Here is a 16,253-nt window from a genome sequence, read left to right on the forward strand (position 1 = left end):
TCAGAATTCTCTGTCATGTGTTAGTTCCAGGACTCTGCCTCTCCGCTTTGGGTATTTCATCACATAATGATACTTTGAGTCACACCTGAAGCCCTATTAATGGTTCCTTGGGCATTCCTGGGGTTCATTCACCCATTATTGTTGTTCCAATTCTGTTTTCTGCTGTAATAGCCAGATCTGCTAAAGGTGCTTTCATCTTCATTCTGCCTGTCTGTAATTCTTCCAATGTACGTCTGCATCCAGTATCTGGACCATTTTAAAATCTGGCCATCTTTGAGTTCTCTTTTCTTTGTGTCAGCACAGATTGTTCCATTTTTTCCATCGTGGCTGTAGGAAATGACTGTTTCCCCAGGAATTTTTTCAAGGCAGCAGAAATGTGACCCAACAGGGAGTCTCTTTCTGGGAACTGAACACCAGTTAGAACCAGGAGCCTGTCCATATGTGACAACTTTGCGCAATTCAGCAATTTAAATGCTAGCACTGAACCAGGGATCTCTAACTTGAATTTCATCAATCTTTCATAGTCTGTACAAATTTATGATATATTCCTCCATTGAATAACCATTAGTTTTCTAAAATCTGTCAAAGTCTGACCATGCTCCATAGGCATTTAATAGATCATTTTTCTTGTAAATTTCATTTAAGAATTCTAAGAGAAGATCCAAACCTTCATCAGTATCCAACTGACGAGCATCCAGTTCACAAAATACTTTGGGATGAGTTTTACACCACCCCAGCGGGTCAGATGGTGGCGTGGGGGTGGTGTAAAACTGAGCGGGAGGCTCCAGGAGGCCTACCTGCCCCGCTCCCACCTCCGGTGAACTTTATGGCGGTTGGGCGGTGGGGGGAAATGGCCTGCTCGTCCGAGGCCAATCAAAGTCCTTAAGTGGCTACTTAGCAGCCACTTAAGGGCCCTCGCCCACCTCCACGGGTATTTTACCTGTGGCAAGGGGGTGTGCTGGGGATGGGAAAGGCTGCCCAGCGATAGCTGCTGGCCTTTGTGCGCCCTGGGGGGCGGGGGAGGGTCATAGCAGTCAGGCACAGGTTGCCTCCACCTCCCAACACATCCCCGGGACCCAAGACGCACCCCCCCCTCCCCCAAATGACCACTCCAGCCTCACCAGGGAATGACTGATCTCACTGGTGAGGCATGCCCAACTTACCTTCGCTCCTGGCTCCATGGCGTCAGCTGGCTGCAGTCCCAGCAGTGGCCATCGCTCCCAGTAGTGCTGCTGGGACTAAGAGCTGCCAGCCCGCTGATTAGCCGGCAGCTCAGTGAGGCGCAACTTCCTCCCTGAAGTGGGGGAAGTCCCGCCTCGGGACAATTAAAGCCCGGGGACTCATAAAATGTGGGACCGATCCCCAGGCTAGGCAGAAGCGGGTTTGCCACCGACTTTCCCGTCTCCCTAATGTAAAATCCAGCCCTTTCTCTCTGTTTTTATTTCATGTAGGAAGTGACAATGCCAAGGCCATAGATTGTTCCCTCTTTGGTAGGGACATGACCCGTGTCCACACATTCACTTCATTCTTCCAATGATCATATGGTTCAGGCTCTGAGAACATACTCCAACATTTTACACTTGCTTTCTGCCAGTTCTTACAATGACTACTAGAATTGCCGTCTTCTTTCTGATTTTTTTGAATGTAGATTCCAACCTTCACTTTTAGGCAACAGTCCTCTGCTACCATGCTATAACTTGGATAGCCAGTTGGTGAATGATGATGCTGAAGCCAACCTTTACTCAGTCTTACATTTATTTACCGGCCGTCCATGTCTCCGTTATAAAGACGTCTGCAAACGCGACATGAAATCGTGTGACATTGATCACAAGTCGTGGGAGTCAGTTGCCAGCATTCGCCAGAGCTGGCGGGCAGCCATAAAGACAGGGCTAAATTGTGGCGAGTCGAAGAGACTTAGTAGTTGGCAGGAAAAAAGACAGAGGCGCAAGGGGAGAGCCAACTGTGCAACAGCCTCAACAAACAAATTTCTCTGCAGCACCTGTGGAAGAGCCTGTCACTCCAGAATTGGCCTTTATAGCCACTCCAGGCGCTGCTTCACAAACCACTGACCACCTCCAGGCGCGTATCCATTGTCTCTCGAGATAAGGAGGCCCAAAAGAAAGACATTTATTTACAAAGTGAAACATTACAAGTATACACTGTCTAATTCAATCACCTGCATATAATTAAACACAACTGATCTACAATTAATAGCAGCAGTCAAGGTTGTTCCTTGTGCACATGTTCAGCTGTGAGTGATCAGCATGAGGCGTTTACTGGCCCTGCATAGACCAAGTTTCTAAACCATTTATTAAATCAGCTGGAAGGGCTGTTTGATGTTATGATCTGCCAACTTTGAGAGCTTCTGACACACATATGGCATACCCATATTAGAATCCTGCCCATCGTGGGATTTTGGAAGTAACCGGAAGCACCATTAGCTTGGGGCTTCCACTCACACCCATTACGTCTTAAACCAAAAAGCTGTTCATGACTAACTAGGTAAACATGACATGTATTAACAGCTGTCATTTGGGTGGCTGCTGGTGATATCATTCATGGTCACAAGATTACACATGGTGTAGATGGAGCATGACACCAGCAGTAGTCTGGTATTAGAGGAGTAGAACATGTTTACAGGGTAAGTCAGCCTGAGCAAGCTCAACAAGTAGAGTGGGGCAAGACCAGGAGAGATTTGAAAGTGAAGATGATGCTATTGAATTCAATTCGCTGTGGCATGGGGTAGGGGGTTGTCTTGAAGAAGATGCCGATGATAAGAATGCAGGATTTTGTATGGCTGAGAATGTGCCATTTTAGATGAGTTATAATTTGTGGAAACTGACCCCTTTATGGCAGATGATATTGGATGATATTGCCAAGGGCTTGATTGTAAAGGATGAAAAAGAGGGCACCAAGGATGAACCCTGGAGTACATTGGAGCTGACCATTTAGAATGAGAAAAGAAAGACTTGGATTTCTATAGTGCCTTCCACAATCTCAGGGCATCCCAAAGTGCTTTATAGCTAATGAAATACTTATTTTGAAGTTTAGTCTCTGTTATAATGTAGGAAATCACAACAATGAAGAGACAATGTAATGACTGCATTGTTTGAGCAGAAATAGGAGGGAACAATAAATGGAAATAGATGGTGAAGGAGAGATGTTGGAGGAAGGTGCACTGGTCAATAAAGTCAGTGTGAAAAATGGCAAAGTTGCTAAGAGGGATGTGAGGAGACAGAAAATCATGGTCAGTGTGGTTTTGGCGCCATGAGTAAACAACATTTCTTCATCAACAAGCACAACTAATGGCAGATTAAGTAATGATTCACCTTATTGCTGATTGTGGAATCTTGCCATGTTAAAAATGTCACTATTTTACCTACATAATAACAATAACTGCACTTCAAAGTAATTCATTGCATGTGTAGCACATTGAGACATTTCTACAAGCTGTGACAAGACTTCAAATAAATACATGTTCTTGCTATCTCTGTATTGCTCTACAAAGTACAAAAAATCCTCATCAGGGAACTCCTCTTTGCTGTCGTTGCTGCATTAACATCCCACACGGAAGAGTGTCTGCAGAGACTCATCCACAGGCTTGCGGTTGCCTGCAACAAATTTGGCCTGACCATCAGTTTCAAGAAAACGAACATCATGGGACAGGACGTCAGAAATGCTCCATCCATCAATATTGGCGGCCACGCTCTGGAATTGTTCAACAGTTCACCTGCCTAGGCTCAACCATCATCAGTAAGCTGTCTCTCAATGCAGAAATCAACAAGTGCATGGGAAAGGCGTCTGCTGCTATTTCCAGACTGGCCAAGAGGGTGTGGGAAAATGGTGCACTGAAACGGAACACAAATGTCCGAGTGTATCAAGCCTGTGTCCTCAGTACCTTGCTCTATGGCAGCGAGGCCTGGACAACGTATGTCAGCCAAGAGCACGTCTCAACGCATTCCATCTTCGCTGTCTCCGGAGAATCCTTGGCATCAGGTGGCAGGACCGCATCGCCAACGCAGAGGTCCTCAAGGCAGCCAACATCCCCAGCATGTATGCCCTACTGAGCCAGCGGCGCTTGAGATGGCTTGGCCATGTGAGCTGCATGGAAGATGGCAGGATCCCCAAGGACACATTGTACAGTGAGCTCGTCACTGGTATCAGACCCACCGGCTGTCCATGTCTCCGCTTTACAGACGTTTGCAAATGCGACATGTAGTCCTGCGACATTGACCACAAGTCATGGGAGCCAGTTGCCAGCGATAGCCAGAGCTGGTGGACAGACATAAAGGCGGTGCTGAAGAGAGGTAAGTCAAAGAGACTCAGCAGTTGGTAGGAAAAGAGACAGAAGTGTAAGCAGAGAGCCAACTGTGTAACAGCCCTGACAACCAATTTTATCTGCAGCACCTGTGGAAGAGTCTGTCACTCTAGAATTGGCCTGTATAGCCACTCCAGGTGCTGCTTCACAAACCACTGACCACCTCCAGGCGCTTACCCATTGTCTCTCGAGACAAGGAGGCCAAAAAGGAAAGGAAAAGATTGCTCTCCAAGATCCCTTGAATCTGAAAAGCCCTGAATTATCAAAGTTCTCTCTAACACCAGTGATCAGCCCGGTTACTGTCCTTTGAGCATCCTCTCTTGACTGGGCCTATTGTGTTGCAACTTTGGTGTGATTTCTGGAGGTAAGAATTCAACTGTTTTAATAATACAATCCAGAATCCTCTTTGCTTTGTTCATTGCTGCCTCACGCTGTATGGACATGTGTGTGGCGCGTCTAGGGCTCTTTCCACCTCCCCATTGGGAACTTCATCCCTGTGGTGCCCTGGGGTCCTAACATCTTGTAATGTACCCCTAGGTGTCTCTCATTTTAGACACAGTAGGGCTGCTTTCTTGTAACAGTCTGAATTGCTTGATGCAGTATCAGGAATCTGTCATCAGCTTGAAATGGAACTACAGTACTGAGTATGGTTTCTCACTACCTTTTTGCACAAACACATTCAGTAAAGAGGAACAAAGTTTGCTTCCAGGTAGTAACACACTTTGAGATAGAGTTGACATTGATAAATAGCTGAACCTTCCCTCCTATGGTTTATGGTGTTATGTGACCTCTTGTGATGTGTCACTATTTTATAACCTTTACCTATTTGATGATAAAAGGCAAATAAATGTTCACTAATTTTAATTAGGGAGAGAGTTAAAGATGCTACAATTGCATCCATGGACACAGGAAGGGAACAACCTGCCAGGATTGTCATTCCTAAATCCTGACAAGGAGTCATTCCTTTGCTGAGAAAAGTGTGGTCAGTGAGGGGGCGGAACTGTAGACATTTAGCGGAAACACTGCCCGGATTTTACATTGCGATGGTGTCCGTAAAACATGGTGGTCGGCACGTGTGGACCATTCATCATGGAGCCACCGCAATATTAAACACGGCTGCTCATTTAAACGGCTGGGGGAGACTCCCCCTCACCGATGACGTGGAGAGGGTGGGCGGTCCGTCCCCGGCAATGGCTTCAGGCACCACTGCACAGGCGCCGATGCCATTTTTAAAGGGTTTTGATCCCTACATGACAGTTTACATTTTTAAAGAGAAATAAAATTTATTTTAAAAATTAAATGAATGTTTCTAGCCCCTCTCCCTCACTCCAATAATCATTCATTTCATTCCTTGCCCTCTCCCCCATCAAAATACTTACCTTGTGCACATGACCTTCCCCCCCTCAAGGTTCATAAACTTTTAACTTCACCCCTTCCCGCCATCCCCTCCACCAATCAGGTTAGTTTGACCCCGCTCCCTGCCACCCCCCCCGCACTGAAATACTTACCTGCTCCCCCCTCCCCACCAGTGTCCATCTGCGAATGGAGATCCGCAGGCATGGGAGTGCTGGCCACCGACAGCAATATCACTGTGGAACGGACAACGCAAGTGGGTAAGCATTTAATTAATTTATTTTAATAAATTTACATATTTAGATTTTCCTCCTGTCGCTAAGCAGCGGGTGGGCTGCCATGAGGCCTCGCTGTTGCTGGCAATATCGGGACGGACCTTCCTCGTCTCGAGGCCCACGGCAGGCCTCTCCAGAGGCATTTTCCAGCCTCCCCTGCCATGACCCCCGACGTCGGGTTGGGGTGGGTGGGGCTATAAATCCAGCCCAGTATTCGGATCCATTGCAATATCATTCACTGTCAACTAGACAGCAATGACCTACTGTTGAGGCACTTCCATGAAAAATGGCCATTTGGGTGAAGAATCTGTGGTTTCTTGCAGGAGTCAGTGTTTTTAGGATGTAAGGGCTAAGAAATCAACTAAAATAAAATAAAAGCAATGAAATGGGCCAATCAAAGCAAATTTCAAAATTTGTACTCTTAGTTAAAACAGATTAATATACAATGAGAAGAACCTTGCTATCATTAATTTTCCATTGATCCAATGAACATAAAATCATAGAATCAGAGAACGATGCAGGCTCGCCATGCCTGTGCTGGCTATGGCCAGAGTATCAAATTAGTCCCAGTCCCCTCCCATTTCCCCATAGCCCTGCAAAATTTTTCTCTTGTAGTATTCATCCAATTCCCTTTTGAAAGTTAACAGTGAATCTGCTTTCACAGTCTTTTCAGACAGTGCATTTCAAATCATAACAACTCACTGTGTAAAATATATTCTCCTCATCTTGCCATCTCTGGTTCTTCTGCCAATTACCTTAAATTTGTTTCCTCTGGTTACTGATCTTTCTGCTACTGTAAACAGTTTCTCCTTATTTACTCTATTAAAACCGTTCATAATTTGGACACAATATTCCAGCTGGACCTACCCAATGATTTATAAAGGTGTAGCATAACTTCCTTGCTTTTATACTGTATGTGTCTGTTTATAAAGAATCCCATATACTTTTTTAACTGCCTTCTCAACTTGTCCTGCCACTGTCAAACATTTGTGTAAGTACACTCCCAGGACACTCTTTTCCTGCAACACTGCTAAGTTTGTACCATTTAGTTTATATTTCCTCTCATCATTCTTCCTTCCAAAACGCATCACTTCACACTTCTTGTAGCATAGCAAACAAGTAATGAGTCCAGGCACTGCGACTGTGGGACTGGCCACCACATGAATCTCCTAACCAATACATATGACAAGTTTAATTTACAGTTGACTTGCTATTTGGAGCATCTCACCAAGGGGAATAATTGCTTTCCCATCTGTTTTATCTCAGGGCTAAGTTTGCCAAGAAGCTAAGGCACTGACGCTGTGAACCAGACCTCTCAGTCCCATTCAAACCTTCATTGCTTTTGTAGCTGGAAAAATAAATTTCATCTGGCGAGTACGAAGGGGAGTTATGCAAAGCAAGGAATTGGGAGGGGGCGCAGATGGGTGACGTGGGTGTGTTGGAGGCAGTGCAAACTATATTCTGAAAAAATGTCAGTGCTAAGTAATCTGGGGTAGAAATGTATCTTCAGCAAAATGCACAGTATCACATCAACCATCTGTTCTACACCATGCTCAGTAGCTCACTATTCAGGTCCATTGACTTAAGGACAGACAGTCCGTGCATTACCACCCCGATGCATTTCGACCCCTGCGGAAGCAATTTTCAAATGTAATACCGTCAGGAAGTCCTATCTGCTGGCTGCGCTGACCATAATTTCCCAATAAGTGCATTGTGACCTCCGTGTGGAGCTCCCATCAATTATGTGGATTCAGAAAAATCAACCCTTAATCCGTAAGGAATTTCCCTGCAGCCTAGTTGATGAAGGCACTGGGAGGGTTAAACATTCATCACACAGACCATAATTCTCAGTCTGTACTGAATTAGCTAATCTCAGTCACGGCAGCAAAGGGAATGCTACCTTTAACGTTTGCACCCCTGAGCTGTGAAAAACCTGTAACTGATTGAAATTCAGTGACTCCAGCTGGGAAGTATGTGTATGGGTTTCAGGTGGGGACAGGGTTGGACTTGTTGGCAAATTTCAAGTAATTGGCAGAAGGATTAAAGGGAGTTCAGGAGAAATGTTTTTACACAGTGGGTGGTGAGGTTTGGAACTCACAACCTGAAAGGATAATCGAGGCAAAAACCCTCAGCACATTTTGATGTGCCACAATCTCCAAGGCTATGGACCAAGAGCTGGAAAGTGGGATTAGACTGGATACCTCTTTTTTGGCCAGCACAAATATATACAATACACCTGTCCAGTACGTAACCATGAAAGGGAGATGAGAATGACTGCCGTTAACATAAACATTTGACTGAGTGTGCCATCAAGGAGCTCTAGTAAAATTCAAGACACGATGAGCCAAATGGTCTCCTTCTGTGCCATAAATTTCTATAATTCTCTGATTCACTCCAGGTTGGCAATTGAAGAATGATCAAGGTACAGGAGGGTAGTCAACAGCCTTGAAATTGTACCCTAGCATCTACCATTGTCAACGGGAGAGAAGGGAGGAAAACTGAAGGAGGAAATTTTTAAATAGATCTATAGAAATTATTAAAGGTGAGATAGAGAAAACAGGAAATTATGACTCTGTTAGTCTATCATTTGTTGTGGGCACATTATTGGAATTTATAACTAAGGACAGAGTGACTGAGAAAAATTTGATCTGATTAGAAAGAGCCAACATGTATTTTGTCATGCAGGCCCCCACCTGCCATGAATGAGGCACATTAATTTCACCACATAGACATTAAACTTCAAATTGTTGCTGGGAAGAAAAGAGGGCCTATTCCAAGGAATTGCCAGGCCCCTAGCCGTAAAGATATTTTTGCATACTAACAGACAGTGTTGGAATAAAGGAACCTGCTTCTAATACACAGAAGACGTGGTCAGACCAGTTTCGTCACATGCAGGAACTTGAATTTGCTACAGAGTTTTGAACTGGCAAAGCTCCTGGCTCCTGGATTGTGAACATCTCTCTCCTGTCTGCTCCCATCACTTTCTCACCAGCTTCAGACTCCATTGAAGACACATGAACCCCAAGAGAGAAAAGTCTCCTACAGTGATTAAGGTTTAAGAAGAATACTGAGCCCCAACGAAAAGCAAGAACTATCTACAAAAGGACTCAACAGTGAGCTCGAAGAACCATAATACAGAAACTCTTCAGATATTGCTTCAAATCTCTCCACTTTATTTTTCTTCTGCTCTTTTCTGTCTCTATTTGCATGTGTGTATCACGTATGCATGCTAGCGTGGGCGCGTCACGTATCCGTAGGCGTTAACTGAATTAGAGTTTAAGTTTAAGTTTTAATAAATTTCATTTTTCTTCTTTAAAGAAAGCCTGTTCCTGTTTGTGGTAATTTCTTTGCCTTGTAATTGGAACGTGGTGAACAAGGATTCACTAAGGGGGAGCTCAAAACATGGTGTGTTTAATATTAAACCCTGTTACAGTAAGACCAGGTGAAGGCTGAAAGGGACCTCTAGACACCTTTCTCACCTGGTTGTAGCAATTTGTAAAGAGTAGGTCATATCTAACAAAGCTAACTGAATTTTTTGAGGAAGTAACTAAAGTAATTGATAATGGAATGTCTATGGATGCAGTTTATGTGGACTTCCAGAAGGCATTTTATAAAGCTCCATATTAATGACTTTTGGCTAAAATTAAAGCTCACAGAATTGAAGGCAAATTATTGGCCTGTTTAGGAGATTAGTTAGGTGGCAGAAGACAGAGAGTAGAGAGAAATTGGCGCGATGCCTATATCATCACCCTCTATAAGAACAAGGGTGACCGCAGTGACTGCAACAACTACCGTGGAATCTCCCTGCTCAGCACAGTGGGGAAAGTCTTCACTCGAGTTGTTTTAAACAGACTCCAGAAGCTGTTTGAGCGTGTCTACCCTGAGGCATAGTGCGGCTTTCGAGCAGAGAGATCCACCATTGACATGCTGTTCTCCCTTCGCCAGCTACAGGAGAAATGCCGCGAACGACAGATGCCCCTCTACATTGTTTTCACTGATCTCACCAAAGCCTTTGACCTCATCAGCGGATGTGGTCTCTTCAGACTACTAGCAAAGATCAGATGTCCACCAAAGCTACTAAGTATCATCACTTCATTCCATGACAATATGAAAGGCACAATTCATGCATAGCAGTGCCTCATCAGACCCCTTTCCTATCCTGAGTGGCATGAAACAGGGCTGTGTTCTCGCACCTACACTGTTTGGGATCTTCTTCTCCCTGCTGCTCTCACATGCGCTCAAGTCTTCAGAAGAAGGAATTTTCCTCCACACAGGATCAGCTGGCAGGTTGTTCAAACTTGCCCATCTTAGAGGGAAGACCAAAGTACGGAAAGTCCTCATCAGGGAACTCCTCTTTGCTGATGATGCTGCATTAACATCCCACACAGAAGAGTGTCTGCAGAGACTCATCGGCAGGATTGCAGCTGCCTGCAACGAATTTGGCCTAACCATCAGCCTCAAGAAAACGAACATCATGGGACAGGATGTCAGAAATGCTCCATCCATCAATATCAGTCACCACGCTCTGGAAGTGGTTCAAGAGTTCACCTACTTAGGCTCAACTATCACCAGTAACCTGTCTCTTGATGCAGAAATCAACAAGTGCATGGGAAAGGCGTCTGCTGCTATGTCCAGACTGGCCAAGAGGGTGTGGGAAAATGGTGCACTGACACAGAACACAAAAATCCGAGTGTTTCAGGTCTGTGTCCTCAGTACCTTGCTCTACAGCAGCGAGGCCTGGACAATGTGTGTCAGCCAAGAGCGACGTCTCAACTCATTCCATCTTCGCTGCCTCCGGAGAGTCTTTGACATCAGGTGGCAGGACCGTATCTCCAATGTAGAAGTCCTTGAGATGGCCAACATCCTCAGCATATACACCCTACTGAGAATGCGGCGCTTGAGATGGCTTGGCCATGTGAGCCGCATGGAAGATGGCAGGATCCCCAAGGATGCAGTGTACAGCGAGCTCATCACTGGTATCAGACCCACCGGTCGTCCATGTCTCCGCTTTAAAGACGTCTGCAAATGCGACATGAAGTCCTGTGACATTGACCACAAGTCGTGGGAGTCAGTTGCCAGTGATCACCAGAGCTGGCGGACAGCCATACAGGCGGGGCTAAAGAGTGGCGAGTCGAAGACACTTAGCAGTTGGCAGGAAAAAAGACAGGAGAGCAAGGAGAGAGCCAACTGTGTAACAGCCCCGACAACCAATTTTATCTGCAATGCCTGTGGAAGAGTCTATCACTCTAGAATTGGCCTTTATAGCCACTCCAGGCGCTGCTCCACAAACCACTGACCACCTCGAGGTGCTTACCCATTGTCTCTCAAGACAAGGAAGCCAAAGAAGATGAAAGAAGAGACGACAGACACTAGAGAGAATGGGTATGTACTCAAATTGGAAGGAAGTGACAAGGGCTATCCCACAAAGATCGGTGCTGGGGCCTTAACTATTCACTATATTTATTAATGACTTACATAACATAATAGAGATCCATGTAATGTAGACGAGAGCAGAAAATTATAAAGAGGCATTGATAGATTATGTTAGAGGGCAAAACTGTGGCTGGTGGATTTCAATGCAGGTAAATGTTAGGTCATCCATTTTGGACTGAAAAAATGGATAGATCTGAGTATTTTTTAAATGGTGAAAAGTTAGGAACAGTGAAGGTCCAAAGGATTTGGGTGTCCACGTACCCAGATCACTAAAATGCTGTGGTCAGGTGAAAATGATAATCAAAAAAGTTAATAGAATGTTTAATAAAAACAAGAAATGCTGGAAATACTCAGAGGTCTGGCAGCATCCTGTGGACAGAGAAGCAGAGTTAACGTTCTGAGATTTCCATCATCCGCAGTATTTTGCTTTTATAATAGAATGTTTAGCCTGTATATCCAGAGGACTTCAATAAAAAGTGGAGGAGGTTTGCCTTTAGAGTCATAGAGCTTTACAGCACAGAAACAGGCCCTTCGGCCCAACGCGCCTGCGCCGACCATCAAGCACCCGTCCAAAACTAATCCCACTTCCCCACAGTTGGCCCATAGCCTTGTATGTTATGGCGTTTCAAGTGCTCATCTAAATACTTCTTAAATGTTGTGAGTGTTCCTGCCTCTACCACCCCTTCAGGCAGTGTGTTCCAGATTCCAACCACCCTCTGGGTGGAGAAATGTTTCCTCAGCTCCCCTCTAAACCACCTACCCCTTACTTTAAATCTATGCCCCCTAGTTATTGACCTCTCCACTAAGGGACAAAATTTCTTCCTATCTATCCTATCAATGCCCCTCATAATTTTGTATACCACAATCAGGTCCCCCTTCAGCCTTCTCCGCTCCAAGGAAAACAACCCCAGCGTATCCAGTCTCTCTTCATAGCTGAAATGCTGCAGCCCTAGCAACATCCTGGTGAATCTCCTCTGCACCCTCTCCATTGCAATCATATGCTTCCTATAGTGTGGTGACCAGAACTGTACACAATACTCCAGCTGTGGCCTAACCAGTGTTTTATATAGCTCCATCATAACCTCCCTGCTCTTTTATTCGATGCCTCGGCTAATAAAGGCAAGTATCCCATATGCCTTCCTAACCACCTTATCTACCTGTGCTGCTGCCTTCAGTGATCTATGGTCAAGCACCCCAAGGTCCTCTGACCCTCTGTACTCCCTAGGGTCCTACCATCTATTGTATATTCTCTTGCCTTGTTAGTCCTCCCAAAGTGCATCACCTCACACTTCTCAGGATTAAACTCCATTTGCCACAGTTCCGCCCATCTTACCATCTCATCTATATCGTCCTGTAATCTAAGGCCTTCCTCCTCACTACTTACGACACCACCAATTTTCGTGTCGTCTGCGAACTTACAGATCATACCTCCTATATTCACGTCTAAATCAATAATGTACACTACAAACAGTAAGGGTCCCAGCACCGATCCCTGCATTACCCCACTGGTCACAGGCTTCCATTCGCAAAAACAACCCTCGACCATCACCCTCTGCCTCCTTCCACTAAGCCAATTTTTGAATCCAATTTGCCAAATTACCATGGGCTCTTACTTTCTTAACCAATCTCCCTTGCAGGACCTTATCAAAAGCCTTACTGAAGTCGATGCAGACAACATCAGCTGCTTTACCCTCATCTGCACCTCTAGTCACCTCCTCGAAAAATTCAGTCAAATTTGTTGGACATGATCTCCCCCTGACAAAGCCATGCTGACTATCCCTGATCAATCCCTGCCTCTCCAACTGGAGATTAATCCTGTCTCTCAGAAATTTTTCCAATAATTTCCCTACCATTGACATTAGACTCACTGGCCTATAATTACCTGGTTTATCCCTGCTACCCTTCTTGAATAATGGTACCACATTCGCTGTCCTCCAGTCCTTTGGTATCTTTCCTGTGGCCAGAGAGAATCTGAAAATTTGTGTCAGAGCCCCCGCTATCTCCTCCCTTGCCTCACATAGCAACCTGGGATACATCTCATCTGGACCTGGGGATTTATCCACCTTTAAGCCCGCTAATACAGCGAATAGTTCCTCCTTTACAATGCTAATTTGATCAGGTATATCACAATCCCCCTCCCTGATCACTACACCTACATGGTCCCTCTCTATTGTGAACACAGATGAAAAGTAATCGTTCAAATCCTCACCGACGTCCTTCGGCTCCACACACAGATTGCCTCTTAGATCCCTAATGGGCCCCACTTTTTCCCTGGTTATCCTCTTGCCCTAACATACTTATAAAATGCCTTGTGATTTTCCTTTATCTTGTCTGCCAGTGATTTTTCATGCCCCCTCTTCGCTCTCCTAATTAGTTTCTTAAGTACTCCCCCACACTTTCTATATTCCTCTTGGGCCTCCGGTATTTTCAGCACTCTGAATCTGCTATACGCTTCCTTTTTTTTCCTTATCCAATCCTCTATATCCTTCGACATCCAGGGTTCCCTGGACTTATTGGACCTACTCTTCACCTTTACGGGAACATGCTGGACCTGAACCCTCGTAATTTCCTTTCTAAATGACTCCCATTGGTCTGATGTAGACTTTCTTATAAGAAGCTGCTCCCAGTTCACTTTGGCCAGATCCTGTTTTATCATATTGAAATCTGCCTTCCCCCAATTCAGTACTCTTATTTCCAGTCCCTCTATGTCCTTTTCCATAACAACCTTAAATCTTACAGAGTTATGGTCACTATCCCCGAAATGCTCCCCCACTGCCACTTCTACCACTTCATTCCCTAGGATTAAGTCCAGTACCACTCCTCCTCTTGCAGGTTTTCTATGTACTGGCTCAAAAAGGTCTCCTTTTTTTTATTCATTCATGGGATGTGGGCGTCACTGGCTATGCCAGCATTTATTGCCCATCCCTAATTGTCCTTCAGAAGGTGGTGGTGAGCTGCCTTCTTGAACCGCTGCAGTCCATGTGAGGTAGGTACACCAGTGCTGTTAGGAAGGGTTTTGACCTGGCAACGGTGAAGGAACGGCGATAAAGTTCCAAGTCAGGACGGTGTGTGACTTGGATGGGAACTTGCAGGTGGTGATGTTTCCATGCATTTTCTGCTCTTATCCTTCGAGGTGGTAGAGGTCGCGAGTTTGGAAGGTGCTGTCTAAGGAGCCTTGGTACGTTGTTGCAGTGCATCTTGTAGATGGTACACACTGCTGCCACTGTGCGTCGGTGGTGGAGGGAGTGAATGTTTGTGGATGGTGTGCCAATCAAGCGGGCTGTTTTGTCCTGGATGCTGTCGAGCTTCTTGAGTGTTGTTGGAGCTGCACCCATCCAGGCAAGTGGAGAGTATTCCATCACACTCCTGACTTGTGCCTTGTAGATGGTGGACAAGCTTTGGGGAGTCACGAGGTGAGTTACTCGCCGCAGGATTCCCAGCCTCTGACCTGCTCTTGTAGCCGGTATTTATATGGCTACTCCAGTTCAGTTTCTGGTCAATGGTAGCCCCTAGGATGTTGATTGTGGGGGATTCAGCGATGGTAATGCCATTGAATGTCAAAGGGAGATGGTTAGATTCTCTCTTGTTGGAGATGGTTATTGCTGGCACTTGTGTGGCGCAAATGTTACTTGCCACTTATCAGCCCAAGCCTGGATATTGTCCAGGTCTTGCTGCATTTCTACACAGACTGCTTTAGTATTTGAGGAGTCGTGAATGGTGCTGAACATTGTGCAATCATCAGCGAACATCCCCACTTCTGACCTTATGATTGAAGGAAGGTCATTGATGAAGCAGCTGAAGATGGTTGGGCCTAGGCCACTACCCTGAGGAACTCCTGCAGTGATGTCCTGGAGCTCAGATGATTGACCTCCAACAACCACAGCCATCTTCCTTTGTGCTAGGTATGATTCCAACCAGCAGAGAGTTTTCCCCCTGATTCCCATTGACTCCAGTTTTACTAGGGCTCCTTGATGCCATACTCGGTCAAATGCTGCCTTGATGTCAAGGGTAGTCACTCTCACCTCACCTCTTGAGTGCAGCTCTTTTGTCCATGTTTGAACCAAGGCTGTAATGAGGTCAGGTGCTGAGTGGCCCTGTCGGCATCCAAACTGAGCATCACTGAGCAGGTTATTGCTAAGCAAGTGCTGCTTGATAGCACTGTTGATACCTCCTTCCATCACTTTACTGATGATTGAGAGTAGACTGATGGGGCGGTAATTGGCCGGGTTGGACTTGTCCTGCTTTTTGTGTACAGGACATACCTGGGCAATTCTCCACATTGCAGGGTAGATGCCAGTGTTGTAGCTATGCTGGAACAGCTTGGCTCAGGGTGCGGCAAGTACTGGAGCACAGGTCTTCAGTACTATTGCTGGAATATTGTCAGGACCCATAGCCTTTGCAGTATCCAGTGCCTTCAGTCGTTTCTTGATATGACGCGGAGTGAGTTGAATTGGCTGAAATCTGACATCTGTAATGCTGGGGACTTCAGGAGGAGGCCGAGATGGATCACCAACTTGGCACTTCTGACTGAAGATAGTTGCAAATGCTTCAGCCTTATCTTTCGCACTGATGTGCTGGGCTCCCCCGTCATCGAGGATGGGGATATTTGTGGAGCCACCTCCTCTAGTTAGTTGTTTAATTGTCCACCACCATTCACGACTAGATGTGGCAGGACTGCAGAGCTTAGATCTGATCCGTTGGTTATGGGATCGCTTAGCTCCGTCTAACGCATGCTGCTTATGCAGTTTGGCATGCAAGTAGTCCTGGGCTGCAGCTTCACCAGGTTGACACCTCATTTTGATGTATGCCTGGTGCTGCTCCTGGCATGCCCTCCTGCACTCTTCATTGAACCAGGGTTGGTCTCCTGGCTTGAT

This window comes from Heterodontus francisci, chromosome 17 (assembly GCF_036365525.1).
Source record: "Heterodontus francisci isolate sHetFra1 chromosome 17, sHetFra1.hap1, whole genome shotgun sequence".
In the NCBI taxonomy this organism is placed as follows: Eukaryota; Metazoa; Chordata; class Chondrichthyes; order Heterodontiformes; family Heterodontidae; genus Heterodontus; species Heterodontus francisci.